Below are 14,759 nucleotides of genomic sequence, written 5' to 3'. Positions count from 1 at the left end.
GTGTGCCAATGCAAATACCTGAAATTCCTTTCTACACTCCCTGAAATTCACCACCAGATGTCAGGGTAGAGCTCATCCTGACTCTGCTTACACGTGGAACTGGGAGCATTTCTGAGACTGCCACCATAGAGGTCCTGGATTTCAGTCTCTTCCCTAGCAGCCTAAATTTGGTCTCCAAGACATCTCTCCTACCCTCCCCTATGTCATTGGTATCTACATGTACCATGACCACCGGTTCCTCCCAGCACTACACATGAGTCTGTCTAGATGCCTCAAGAGATCCGCAACCTTCGCACCAGGCAGGCAAGTCACCATACGGTTCTCCTGGTCATCACAAACAGTTATCTAACTTTCTCTGGCTGCTGCTGTGCTGGGGAAGTGCCTGGCTGGGGGCACATGGGATGGAGAGTTGCGGGACTTGGGAAAGTTGGAGCCCGGGGAGGCGACTGCACACTTGGATGCTGCCCGCCGCCTCTCTCCCCTGCAGATCGCCAGAGTCCTCCAGCAGGGGTAGTGGTGGCAGCAGCGGCAGTTCACGCTGGGGAGCCGCAGAATCTGAGCACGGTAAGGGGAGAACCAGGGGATGTGCCTGGCTGGGCTGCAGCCTGGCACCCCCCCGGGGGGCTCCTGCAGTGGATGCATGTGGGCGGCAGCCCCCGTGCACGCCCTCAGCTCCGCCCTCGCCGCACTCGGGCTCTGTGGCTCCCAGGAGCAGGCTCAGGGCTCCGCACCCAGGCGGCAGTGACGGCTTACATACAAGGAAGCCGCAGAGCCTGAGAGCAGCAAGGGAGGAGCTGGGGGTCGCACGGGGGCTGCCACCCGCATGCATCTGCTGCAGCCTGCAGAGGAGCACAGCTGCTCCCTGCTTGTGGCGCTGCCACCTTTACAGGGCTGCTGCCCACCCTGCGCCGCGCCGGCTCCTCCATAGCTGGGCTCACCACTTTTTGATGCCCCCAACCACTTGGTGCACTAGGTGACCACCTAGTTTGCCTAGTGGTTGCCCCGGCCCTGGCTAGACCACTAACTGTGAGATTCTTCAATGATCCCGATCTCCAGCATTTTCCTGACTTCCACTTTTATTTCCTCCCTTTTGGCTGCTGGCACCCGGTAGGGCCTCATTGTTACTCTGGCCCCAGGGTTCGTGATGATATGTCCCAGTTGTGCAACCTGGCTTGGTTGAGAATACGTCCTGATACTGGGCAATCTCACTTGCCTCTTTCTTCTGGGTTGTTGTTAGATCGGGAGACATCCTCACTTGTTCAGGGTTTTTGTTCCCTGGGTGCAGGTCTTCCCGAACCATTGTGCATGTCTCTCGGATATGCCACGGTTTCAGAAGGTTGACATGATATATCTGCTTTAGTTTTTGATGTCCCAGTTGTCACATCTTGTAATTTACTTCCCCTACAGGTTCAACTATTTCACAGGGCCCTTGCCACTGGGCCAACAGCTTACTTTTGGCTGTGGGTACCAGTACCATTATTCGGTCACCGGGCTGAAACTGATGAACCTTGGCTTGATGGTTTTAGTAGGTTTGCTGGGCCTCCTCTAGGTGCTCCCTCACTATGGGAGTGACCCGGGCTATCCGGTCCTTCATCTGTAGCACATGAGCTATTATCCTGATGGGAGCTGGTAAAAATCCATTGATTGTGCTGCATGTTGGAACAAATGACGCAGCTAGAGTCCCATTGGAATGGATCAAAGGTGACTACACATCGCTGGGTAATATGCTTAAGGAAGTGGAAGGCCAGGTAATTTTCAGTGGAATACTTCTGGTCCCTAGAGAAGGAGGGTGAAGACATGACAAGTTAATGAAAATCAAAAGATGGCTGAAAGATTGGTGCTATGAGGAAGGTTTTCAGATGATTGACCACTGGGAAACATTTATGAAAAGATGACTTTTATGAACTGATGGACTGCACTTTAGTACCTGGGGTTTTAACCTTCTTGGATCAATTGATAAGAAGGACTTTAATGTAGGAGATGAGGAGAAAAGATTGGGAGAAACTCATGAAATCTTCATGCCGGGCTTCAAAACACAAGAACAGGACAATCAGCTAAAGGAAGATCTAGTAAGGGATAATGGAACGCCACATGCTAGAAAACTGGGTGAGGTCCAACAACCGAAATGCTTGTACACAAATGCAAGGAGTCTGGGCAATAAAATGGTGCAAGAGGTCAGACCAGATATTATAGGGGTTACAGAAACATGGTGGATTAGCACTCATGACTGGAATACAGATATTAAAGGGTAGATGCTATTTAAGAGAGAGAGGAATAATGGTAAAGGTGATCGGGGAGTGTGGACATCAACAAAACAGTAAACTGTAAAGAAACATGAAGTGACAGTGTGGACAATAGAGAATCTGTTTGGGTCAAAATTAGGGCTGTCAAGTGAATAAAAAATAATCACAATTGTGTGATTAAAAAAATTAATCACAACTAACCACACTGTTAAATAATAATAGAATACCATTTATTTAAATATTTTTGGATATTTTCTACATTTTAAAATATATTAATTTCAATTACAATACAGAATACAAAGTGTACAGTGCTCACTTTTTATTTATTTTTATTACAAGTGTTTGCATTGTAAAAAGACATAAGAAATAGTATTTTTCAATGTACCTAATATAAGTACTGTATTGCAATCTCTTTATCATGAAAGTTCAACTTACAAATATAGACTTACGTACAAAAATACTGCATTCAAAAATAAAACAATGTAAAATTTTAGAGCTTGCAAGACCACTCAGTTCTACTTCTTGTTCAGCCAATTGCTCAAATAAATGTTTGTTTACATTTGCAGGGGATAATGCTGCCCACTTCTTGTTTATAATGTCACGCAAAAGTAAGAACAGGTGTTCTCATGGCACTGCTGTAGCCAGCGTTGCAAGATATTTACATACCAGATGTGCATGCTTCAACCACCATTCCAGGGGACATGCATCCATGTTGATGATGGGTTCTGCATGAAAACCATCCAAAGCAGTGCCCACTGACGCACATTTATTTTCATTATCTGAGTCAGATGTCACCAGTGGAAGGTTGATTTTCTTTTTTGGTGGTTTGGGTTCTGTAGTTTCTGCATCAGAGTATGGCTCTTTTAAGACTTCTGAAAGCATGCTCCATACCTCGTCCCTCTCAGATTTTGGAAGGCACTTCAGATTCTTAAATCTTGGGTCGAATGCTGTAGCTATCTTTAGAAATCTCACATAGATTCATAGATTCTGGGACTGGAAGGGACCTTGAGAGGTCATCGAGTCCAGTCCCCTGCCCTCATGGCAGGACCAAATATACTGTCTAGACAGTTCCTGATAGACCCTTATCTGACCTACTCTTAAATATCGCCAGTCTAAAAAAAAAAGCATAAAGAGTCTAGGTTAGATAATGTAATAGGTCTAAGACAGTATATTTGTTCTGCCATTGAGGCAGGGGATGGACTCGTACCTGTTCAGGGTCCCTTTCAGTCCAGGATTATAAGAGTTCCCCGGTGACAGCCTACCAGCCAGGAAACAGAACTTCGTTCTGGTAAAGATTGGGGTAGGAATTCCCTTCTGACCCCTCGGGTCCGTTCAAAAAAAAAAATGAGTTATTCATGGACTTTACGCGTAAGAACAGGGCACTGCTCACACATGAACGAGATCGCGTATGCAAGCACTTTGGGTATAGGAAAAGTCCTTCCTCCATCACAACTAGGCACCCGGGAAGCCCGTCCCGCCTCCGTGGTTGTGTCTTCGGGGACTTGTCGGATGGGCTTCTCCAACCTCGTCCCTGATTTAAGTGATGACTACAAATTACTTCGGATGGTATGGAACTGGAATGACTAAACTACATTTTTATGGTCCCGATGCTACCCCGTGTTGTGAACAAAACTAAGAAAAAAAGTATGGAGATTCCACAACCTCCGAGGCAATTTATTTCAGTGTTTAATCACTCTGACAGTTAGGCACTTTTTCCTAATGTCCAACCTAACCTCCCTTCTGCAGTTTAAGACCCATTGCTTCTTGTTCTCTTAAGGGCTAAGGTGAACAAGTTTTCTCCTCCTCCTGAATGACACCCTTTTAGATACCTGAAAACTGCTATCTATGTCCCTCTCAGTCTCTCTTTCCAAACTAAACAAACCCAATTCTTTCAGCCTTCCTCATAGGTCTTGTTCTCAGACCTATAATCATTCTTGTTGCTCCATTTTCTGGACCCCTCAATTCTCCATCTCTTGCATGCAGCTGCCAGAACTGGACCCAATACCTCCAGTTGAGGCCTAACCAGCCGAGTAGAGCGTAGAATGACTTTCTCGTGTCTGTTACAACACACCTGTTGAATGCATCCAGAATACCTTTGCTTTTTTTGCACAGCATCACACTGTTGACTCATATTTAGCTGTGGTCCACTATACACCCTGGCCCTTTCTGCCTGTATCCTCCTAGAATAGTTTTTCCCATTTTTAGTGTGTGAAACTTGATTGTTCGCTTACCTAAGTGGAGGACTTTGCAATTTATTCTTTGTTAAACTTCATCTGTTTACCTGAGAGCATTTCTCCATGTCCAGATCATTTTGAATTTGACCTTCCTTCTAAAGGCAGTTGTAATCCCTCCCGTTTGGTATATCGCAAACTTATAAGCGTATTTCTATGCCCAATAATCTAAGTCATTGATGAAATATGACAGAGCTGGTCCCAAACAGACCCCTGTGGAACGCACTTTTAGACACTTTCAGCAGGATTGGAACCATTAATAACTACTCGAGTATGGTGTATCCGCCGTTATTGCATCCACCGTTATATAGCCACCATTAAATTGTTTGCCTAGTTTATCGATAAGAATATCATGCAAGACCGTATCAAATGCCTTACGAGTTCTAGGTTATACCAGATCCACCACTTCTCCCTTTCCACAAGACGTTATCCTATCAAAAGAAGCTATACAGATTGTTTAACACATTTGGTTCTTTACCATCATGTGGCCATTCCTATGCACCTTACACCTTCCAAGTGTTTGCAGGAGATTTCCTTATACTTGCCCATTACTGCCCTGGCCAGAAGTAAACTTAAATGGTCTGTTAGTTTCCTGGGTCGTTTTTTATTTCCCTTTTTAGAGATGGCACTATATGTGCCCTTTTCAGTCTTCTGGAAATCTTCCCATCTCCCCTTGTCCCCAGATAATAGCTAGAGGCCTCAGATACCTCCCTATATTTAGCCTCATCTAGATCATGTTATCAGGCACTGGTGACTTGCCAGGCATCTACTTTTCAAAGTGATTTTTAACCTGTTCTTTTTTTAACTTATCTTCTAAACTTACCCCTTCCCATTAGCATATCACTTGTAAGCATTCTTCAGACTTCTCGGGAAGACCGAAACAAAAGTCTTAAGCATTCTCTGCCATTTCCAAGTTCCCTGTTCTTGTTTTTCTCCCTCCTCACTGAGCATGGGGCCACCCTGTCCTTGTCTTCCTCTCTGCTTCAATTATGATTAAAAGTCTTCTTGTTTCCTTTATTCCATAGATCTAGTTTGAGCTCATTTTGTGCTTTGCCTTTCAATCTTGCCCCTGCATCTGTTTGTTTGCCTAATTCATCCTTTGTATCTTCCTAGTTCATGTTTGATATGACTCCTATTTATTTTTCAGATCATGCAAGATCTGTGTTACACCAAGTGTGTCTTTTGCCACATTTTCTATCTTTCTTACCCATCGGAATAGCTTGCTTTTGGGCCCTTAATAGTGTCCCTTTGAAAAACTGCCAACTCTCCTCAGTTGTTTTTCCTCTCAGTCTTGATTCACATTGGTACCTTCTTTGTGTTTTGTGAAATCTGCAGTGAAAGTGTTCTTAAAATGAACTTGTGCTGGGTCATCATCCAAGACTGTTATAACATGAACTATATGGCAGAATGTGGGTAAAACAGAGCAGGGGACGTACAATTCTCCCCCGAGGAGGTCAGTCACAAATTTAATTAACGCATTATTTTTTTAATGAGCGTCATTAGCATGGAAGCATGTCCTCTAGAATCGTGGCCAAACCACAAAGGGGCATACGAATGTTTAGCATATCTGGCACATAAATACCTTGCAATGCCGGCTACAAAAGTGCCATGCAAATGCCTGTTCTCACTTTCTGGCAACATTATAAATAAGAAGGAGGCAGCATTATCTCCCACAAGTGCATACAAACTTGCTTGTCTTAGTGATTGGCTGAACAAGAAGTAGGACTGAGTGGACTTGTAGCCTCTGAAGTTTTACATTGTTTAGTTTTTGAGTGCAGTTATGTAACAAAAAATATATATATATTTGTAAGTTGCACTTTCAGGACAAAGTGATTGCACTACAGTACTTATATGAGGTGAACTGAAAAATATTATTTCTTCTGTTTATAATTTTTACAGTGCAAATATTTGTAATCAAAATATATTTTGATTTCAATTACAACACAGAATACAAGATATATAGGAAAATGCAGAAAAACATCCAAAATATTTAATAAATTTCAATTGGTAGTCTCTTATTTAACAGTGCGATTAAAACTGTGATTAATTGCGATAATTTTTTTTAAATCACGATTAATTTTTTTGAGTTAATCATGTGAGTTAACTGTGACTAATTGAGAGCCCTAGTCAAAGTCCCTTGGGGGAAGGATTATAAAAGAGGTTCAGCTGGGATATTTTTAGGGGTCTGCTACAGACCCCCACAGTCAGACTCTGCTATGGAGAGAGATCTCTTTAATATTATTAGAAAGACTTCTGGGAAGTGTGTCATAATGGGAGACTTTAACTCTCCAGATACATATTGGAGAATAAATGCTGCTTATACTAGTAGGCCCTGGATGTGATTCCTGGATGTGATTATAACAGTTTTCATAGAATCACAGAATATCAGGGTTGGAAGAGACCTCAGGAGGTCATCTAGTCCAACCCCATGCTCAAAGCAGGACCAATCCCAAACTAAATCATCCCAGCCAGGGCTTTCTCAAGCCTGACCTTAAAAACCTCCAAGGAGGAAGAGATTCCACCACTCCCTTACGGTAACCCATTCACGTGCTTCAACCCTCTAGTGAAAAGTTTTCTAATATCCAACTAAACTCCCCCACCGCAACTTGAGACCATTAACTCCTTGTTCTGTCATCTGCTATCCTGAGACAGTCTAGATCCATCCTTTTTGGACCCCCTTTCAGGTATTTAAGCAGCTATCAAATCCCTCCTCATTCTTCTGTTCTGCAGACTAAACAATCCAGATGCCTCAGCTCTCCTCATAAGTGTCGTGTGCTCAGCCCCCTAATCATTTTGTTGCCCTCTGCTGGACTCTTTCCAATTTTCCACACCTCTTGTAGTGTGGCACAAACTGGACACACTACTCCAGGATGAGCATCACCAGTGTCCAATAGAGGGAACGATCACATCCCTCAATCTGCTGGCAATGCCACCTACTTTTCAGGCCAAAATGCTGTTAGCCTTCTTGGCAACAAGGGCACACTGGTTGACTCATACCAGCTTCTCATCCACTGTACCCCAGGTCCTTTCTGCAGAACTGCTTCCTAGCCAGTCGGTCCTAGTCTGTAGCAGTGCATGGGATTCTTCCGTCCTAAGTACAGGACTCTGCACTTGTCCTTGTTGAACCTCATCAGATTTCTTTTGGTCCAATTCTCTAATTTCCTAGGTCCCTCTTGTGAAGTAGAATGAATTATATTGTAGAAGTAGAAAATGAATTAAAAATGCTGTATGCTCTTTAAAGCAGGAATAAGAAATGTTGAGATAAAGTTGTCAGGGAAGAGGAACATTAAGGTATTGAACAATGGGTCCACTTAAACTGATGGTGGGACATTAACAGGAGATTGGTGAAAGCTAATAAGGCATTAGATATGTGTCTAGCCCCAGGTAAATATTATCAATTCTGCTCCCTTTGTATCTTGTGAATTCGCACCCTTTATCTGTATAAAAAGTGGTTTGAACCTTGTTATGGCATTCACATTTTCTGGGTGTATTAGCAAAGCGCTTTTGCTAATAAGCAGTGTCTGACAAATTGTGAGTCCTGAGTCTGACTTTACACACTGTATCCTATCCCTGCCTCCAGCATATCATAGAATCAAGACTTTAAGGTCAGAAGGGACCATTATGCTCATCTAGTCTGACCTCCTGCATAAGGACACAGAATCTCTCACCCACTCCTCTATCAAACCCCTAACCTATTTCTGAGCTACAGAAGTCCTTCAAGCGTGATTTAAAGAATTCAAGGTGCAGAGAATCTCCAGCAAGTGACCCATGCCCACACTGCAGAGGAAGGCAAAAAAAACCCCAGGGCCTGTCTCCAATCTGCCCTGGAAGGAATTCCTTTCTGACCCCAAAATGATGCGATCAGCTAAACCCTGAGCACGACTCACCGCCAGACACTCAGGAAAGAATTCTCTGTAGTAACTCTGTTCCCACACCGTCTAACTCTCCATTCATAAGCCATTGGGCATATTTATTGCTAATGTCAAAGATCAATTAATGCCAAATTAGGCTGAACTCATCATACCATCCCCTCCAAAACTTGTCAAGCTTAGGCTTGAGCCGATAGTTCTTTTGCCCCCATTGCTTCCCGTGGAGGCTGTTCCAGAACTTCACTCCTATGATGGTTAGAACTGTTTGTCTAATTTCAAGGTCTAAACTTCCTGATGGCAGTTTATATCCATTTGTTTTCTCGTGCCACATTAGTCTGAGATTAAATATTCCTCTCCCTCCTGGTATTTATTCTCTATTATATATTTATAGAGAGCAATTATATCTCCCCTAGCCTTCTTTTGGTTACTAAACAAGCCAAGCTCTTTGATCTCTTTCATAAGACAGGTTTTCTTTCCTCGGTCATCTTAGTAGCCCTTCTCTGTACCTTCTCCGTTTGAATTCTCTTCTTAACACAGGAGACCAGAACTGCACACAGTGTCCAGATGACGGTCTTATCCAGTCTTTAACGTACTAAACCTCCTTTCTCTGATGGAAATACTCGCTGATGCCCATCCAGACGCATTAGCTTTTTTTCACAGCCATATCACAATTGGTGGTCTAGTCGCTCCTGTGATACCCAATACTCGAGTCCTCTCCTCCTCTCTTACTTCCAATGATGCGTTCCCAGCTTATAGACAAAATTCTTGTTATTAATGCCTAAATGCACCTTGCATTTTTCTTATTATATTTCATCTGTTATATTACTTCCAGTTTACAAGGTCATCCAATCTTCCTTGTATATTCCCGGTCTTCTTGTAGTTAGCAAGTACCTCCAGCTGTGCATCCACAAACTTTTTAGACTATCCGCTTTTACTGCAGGTCAGTAATAAAATCTACTCTCTTTTTTAAAAAGATTAAATAAGATTGGTCCCAAAACCGATCCCTGAGGAACTCCACTAGTAACCTCCCTCCAGCCTGACAGTTCACCTTTCAGTATGACCCATTGTAGTCTCCCCTTTAACCAGTTCCTTATCCACCTTTCAATTTTCATATTGATCCCCATCTTTTCCAATTTAGCTAATAATTCCCATGTGGAACCGTATCAAATGCCTTACTGAAATCAAGAGGTAAATTAGATCCACTGCATTTCCTTTGTCTAAAAAATCTGTTACCTTCTCAAAGAAGGAGATCAGGTTGGTTTGGCACGATCTACCTTTTGTAAAACCATGTTGTTTTTGTCCCAATTACCATTGACCTCAATGTCCTTAACTACTTTCTCCTTCAAAAATTTTTTTCCAAGACCTTGCATACTACAGATGTCAAACTAACAGGCCTGTAGTTACCCGGATCACTTTTTTTTCCCTTTCTTAAAATAGGAACTATGTTAGCAATTCTCCAGTCATACGGTACAACCCTGAGTTTACAGATTCATTAAAAATTCTTGCTAATGGGCTTGCAATTTCATGTGCCAGTTCCTTTAATATTCTTGATGAAGATTATCTGGGCCCCCGATTTAGTCCCATTAAGCTGTTCGAGTTTGGCTTCTACCTCAGATGTGGTAATATCTACCTCCATATCCTCATTCCCATTTGTCATCCTACCATTATCCCTAAGCTCCTCATTAGCCTCATTAAAGACTGAGGCAAAGTATTTGTTTAGATATTGGGCCATGCCTAGATTATCCTTAACCTCCACTCCATCCTCAGTGTTTAGCGGTCCCACTTCTTCTTTCTTTGTTTTCTTCTTATTTATATGGCTATAGAACCTTTTACTATTGGTTTTAATTCCCTTTGCAAGGTCCAACTCTACATGGCTTTTGGGCCTTTCTCACTTTATCCCTACATGTTCTGACCTCAATAAGGTAGCTTTCCTTGCTGATCCCTCCCATCTTCCACTCCTTGTAGGCTTTCTGCTTTTTCTTAAATCACCTCTCTGAGATGCTTGCTCATCCAGCTTGGTCTACAACTCCTGCCTATGAATTTTTTCCCCTTTCTTGGGATGCAGGCTTCTGATAGTTTCTGCAACTTTGACTTGAAGTAATTTCCAGGCCTCCTCCACCTTTAGATCCACAAGTTCTTCAGTCCAATCCACTTCCCTAACTAATTTCCTTAATTTTTAAAGTTAGCCCTTTTGAAATCAAAAACCCTAGTCACAGATCTATTTTTTTATCCTTCCATTTAGTTTGAAACTGAATTAGCTCATGATCGCTCGAAGCAAGGTTGTCCCCTACAACCATTTATTCTATGAGGTCCTCACTACTCACCAAAACCAAATCTAAAGCCCCTCTTGTTGGTTCTTCAACTACCTGGTGACGGATTCCATCGGCTATCGCATCCAGGAAAATCTGAGCCCTATTATTGTTACTAGCACTTGTCCTCCAGTCTATATCTGGGAAGTTAAAGTCTCCCATGATCACACAATTCCCATGAGTATTTACTTCATTAAAAACATTAAAGAGGTCTCTATCCATACCCAAATCAGATCCCGGCGGTCTGTAGCACACCCCAAGTACTATCCCAGAGGAAGCTTTAGTAGCTTTCTTCCCCAATGTGATTTTTGTCCAGACAGACTCAGTCTTATCAATTCCATCCCTTCTTATTTCTTTAGTGCTGGATGGGTACTTTTTATGTATTGTACTATAGTACAAATTCAAATAAAATAAACAAACTAGTCATGTGATAAGAGCAAAGGTCCTCTCATGAATCAGTAATTGGTTAAAAGCTAGGAAACTAAATGAAGGAAGAAATGGCCAGTTTTCATAATGGAAAGTGGTAAATAGCAGGATCCCCCAAGAATCTGTACTGTTCAACATATCCATGAATGGTTTGGAAAAAGGAGTAAACTGCGAGGTAGCAAAGTTTTCAGATGATACTGAATTACTCAAGATAGTTATGTCCAAACTGACTGCAAAGAGTTTCAAAACTGAGTGACTGAGCAACAAAATGACAGATGAAGGTTAGTGTTGATAAGTGCAAAGTAATACACAGTGGAGAACATAATTCCAACTATACATCCAAATTGATGGGGTCTCAATTAGCTGTTATCATTTAAGAAAGAAATCCTGGCATCATCATGGATAGTTCTCTGAAAACATCTACTCAATGTTCAGCAGCAGACAAAAAAGCTAACAATGTTAGGAATCATTAGGAAAAAAGATATATTAGACTTGGACAAGGTACAGAGAAGAACATCATAAATGATTGGTGGTATAGAACAACTTCCATATGAGGAGAAGTTAAAAAAGCTGGGATTGTTCAGTTTAAAAAGAAACGACTAAGGGGGGATATGATATAGGTCTATAACATAATGAATGATATGGAGAAAGCGAATAAGGAAGTGTTGTTTAGCCTTTCATACAATACAAAAACCAGGGTCACCTAAAGAAATTAATAGGCAGCAGGTTTAAAACAAACAAAAGGAAGTACTTCACACAATGCACAGTCAACCTGTGGAACTTGTTGCCTGAGGATGTTGTGAAGGCCAACAGTTTAACTGGGGTCAAAAAACCATTAGATAAGTTCATGGAGGATAGGTCCATCAATGGCTATTAGCCAAGATGGTCATAGACGCAACCCATGGTCTGGATGTCCCTAAACCTCCATCTGCCAGAAGTTGGGCATGGACATCACTCATTCCCTCTGAAGCATCTGACACTAGCCGTTGTCAGAGACAGGGCTACATGGACCATTCGTCTGACTCAGTATGGCCATTTTAACAGAATCTCAGTTTCTTGCTGATGGATGTAAGGCCAGTTGTAAAGATGTATTGTTCATTATCTGACTTCTGGTGGAGTTCCTGACCTTGCCTGCACCACCAAGACCTAGCTATTCAAATCCACAACCTTCTCTTTGACCAGGTAATCCTTACTGGCTGCTCAGTGAAGTTCAAAGGAGCAAGGCAAGAAACAGGAAGTGAAATGGCAGTCATAGTCCCATCTGAACTAAGGTGTGAGAAAGGTTCACCCTGGAGATAAAACATAGTTAAATTATTTACATGATATTTGAAGTTAAAGATACTTGTGCAGATTCTCCATGCCATTGCTCTTTGCCTGATGCAGGTGGAACGAAGGGAGTGGAAACCAACAGCAAATCCCTAGCTAAGGACACCGAGTGAACAGAGGAATGGCTGGAGTATGGCATACTTTGGCAATCCCCAGCTGACAAAAGGTCCCTTGTGGACCACAGCCAGCTGGAGCAGTTTAGAACAGGTCTATGCTGCCTACCGTAGCCTGCACCTAAGGCCAAGTAGAGAATTAGGGTGGTACAACTTGCCCCCTGATTCCCCGTCCCATTCCTTTTACATCAGCACAAACAATGCATCAGAGACTCTGGTCCTATAACTGCTCTCCTGGGAATGTGAGAGTGTCTCTTGCTGGCCTGGTTTGTTATGGCTAGCTGCATATGAGCACTCTTCAGTGTGAGTCTGGGTGCACAAAAGCTGTAGAACCACTCCTGCTCCAGAGTTTTCAAGTCCACAGCAGTCCCGTTCCTTCTCCCCACACTGTTCATTGAAAAGTTTCCTGTCAGCTTTCGAGAAATGTTTTAGCAATCAGCTCCCTGATGAAAACAAAAGTTGTGTTTGCTAATACTAATAAGGGTTGTTTTTCATTTATTTTTATAACTAACCCATGCACTAGTCTTTTAAAGCCATGGACAATTCAAAAAAAGAGATATTTTAACTCTTTCAAACCTTAAACTGCTGGGCTGATTTAGTTGCAATTTTACAGAAAATTTAATCTATACTGTCTAGATATTCTCCCTTCACAAAGGTACAGGTATATTTTCTATAATGTTACAAATAAAACCTTTTGCTAACTTAGGAGTTTGAAGAAGTTCTATTAGTTTTTTAAACTACAGGTAGAGGTAGAGCTAACAAAATATTGTACATAGGCTAGTTAAGGGGAAAAAATTAAAAATAACCAAGATGTTAGCATTGTTTGTCACAACTGTTTTCATTTATGTCACCATAAGCACATGTATAAAATTCTACACATCAAAAAGTTTAAGGGGCAGAAATATGTGAAAAAAAAGTTAGAAAATGTTCAGGTTGCAAAGAGAAGAAATTGAATGGGAGGAACTATCACAACTCTGTCTACATATCTATTCATAGGACCTAACCACATCACCCACACCATCAGGGAGTCGTTCACCTGCACATCTACCAATGTGATGTATGCCATCATGTGCCAAGCATGCCCCTCTGCCATGTACATTAGCCAAACCGGACAGTTTCTATGCAAAAGAATAAATGGACACACATCTGACATCAGAAATCATAATATTCAAAAATCAGTATGAGAACATTTCAATCTCTCTGGTCTCTCAGTAACAGACCTAAAAGTGGCAATTCTTCAACAAAAAAACCTTCCAAAACAGACTCCAACACGAAGCTGCAGAACTGGAATGAATTATCAAACTGCAAACCATCAGATTACGCCTGACCGAAGACTGGGAGTGGTTGGGTCATTACAAAACTAAACCTAATTTCCCCTATACTAATTTCTCCTACTGTTACTCACACCTTCTTGTCAACTGTCTGTGATGGGTCACTCTCTTACCACTGAAAAGTTATTTTTCCTCCCTTGGTATCCTGCTGTTAATTGATTTATCTCCTTAGACTGACTTCACACTTGGTAAAACAACCCCCATCATTTCATGTATTTATGCCTGCTCCCGTATTTTTCACTTCATGCATCTGCTGAAGTGGGTTCTAGCCCACGAAAGCTTATGCCCAAATAAATTTGTTAGTCTCTAAAAGTGCCACAAGGACGCCTTGTTGTTTCCATCACCAAGTTTGCTTACCAAAAATAATGTGAAGAGCCTCATAGCTTCTCTCTCATTATCTTAAGTATTTCTACATCTTTCACACACTCCGTCCAGTGAGTGCACAGAATGAGGCAGAGGTTCTGCAGAAGATTATGTAATTAAATACTGTCACTATGCATATGCACAAGAGGGCAGAGTTACCATGGCATCCTCAATTTTGCCATTCCCTGACATGTTTTCCAACCATAATCTCTCTTCACATTGTGTCTTAGGGTTTATTATTACTGGTACTATTTATTTTCCTAGGGAGTTTCTAGTGTGGAAGAATTTTCTGATCCCAAGAGAATACCATCTTGCAAAACACATCTATTCCCTCAGCAAATGTTTGCCCTGTGTAGGGAATGAGGTAGGGCACTCTACCTGCATCCTTAAAGATAATTAAATAGGCAGCTTCTTCGAGGGAAAATCCCATTGACTGCAGCTATGGGCATGTGTCTAAGAGCAATAGACTATGGAGAGATATTATTTGTAACCATCCGTGCACGTGCACAGGCCCAAGCTCAGCAGTTTCCTCCCAGCTTAGGAAAAGG

Source organism: Chelonoidis abingdonii, chromosome 25 (assembly GCF_003597395.2).
Source record: "Chelonoidis abingdonii isolate Lonesome George chromosome 25, CheloAbing_2.0, whole genome shotgun sequence".
NCBI classification, from domain to species: domain Eukaryota; kingdom Metazoa; phylum Chordata; order Testudines; family Testudinidae; genus Chelonoidis; species Chelonoidis abingdonii.
This window is presented reverse-complemented; position numbering follows the sequence as displayed.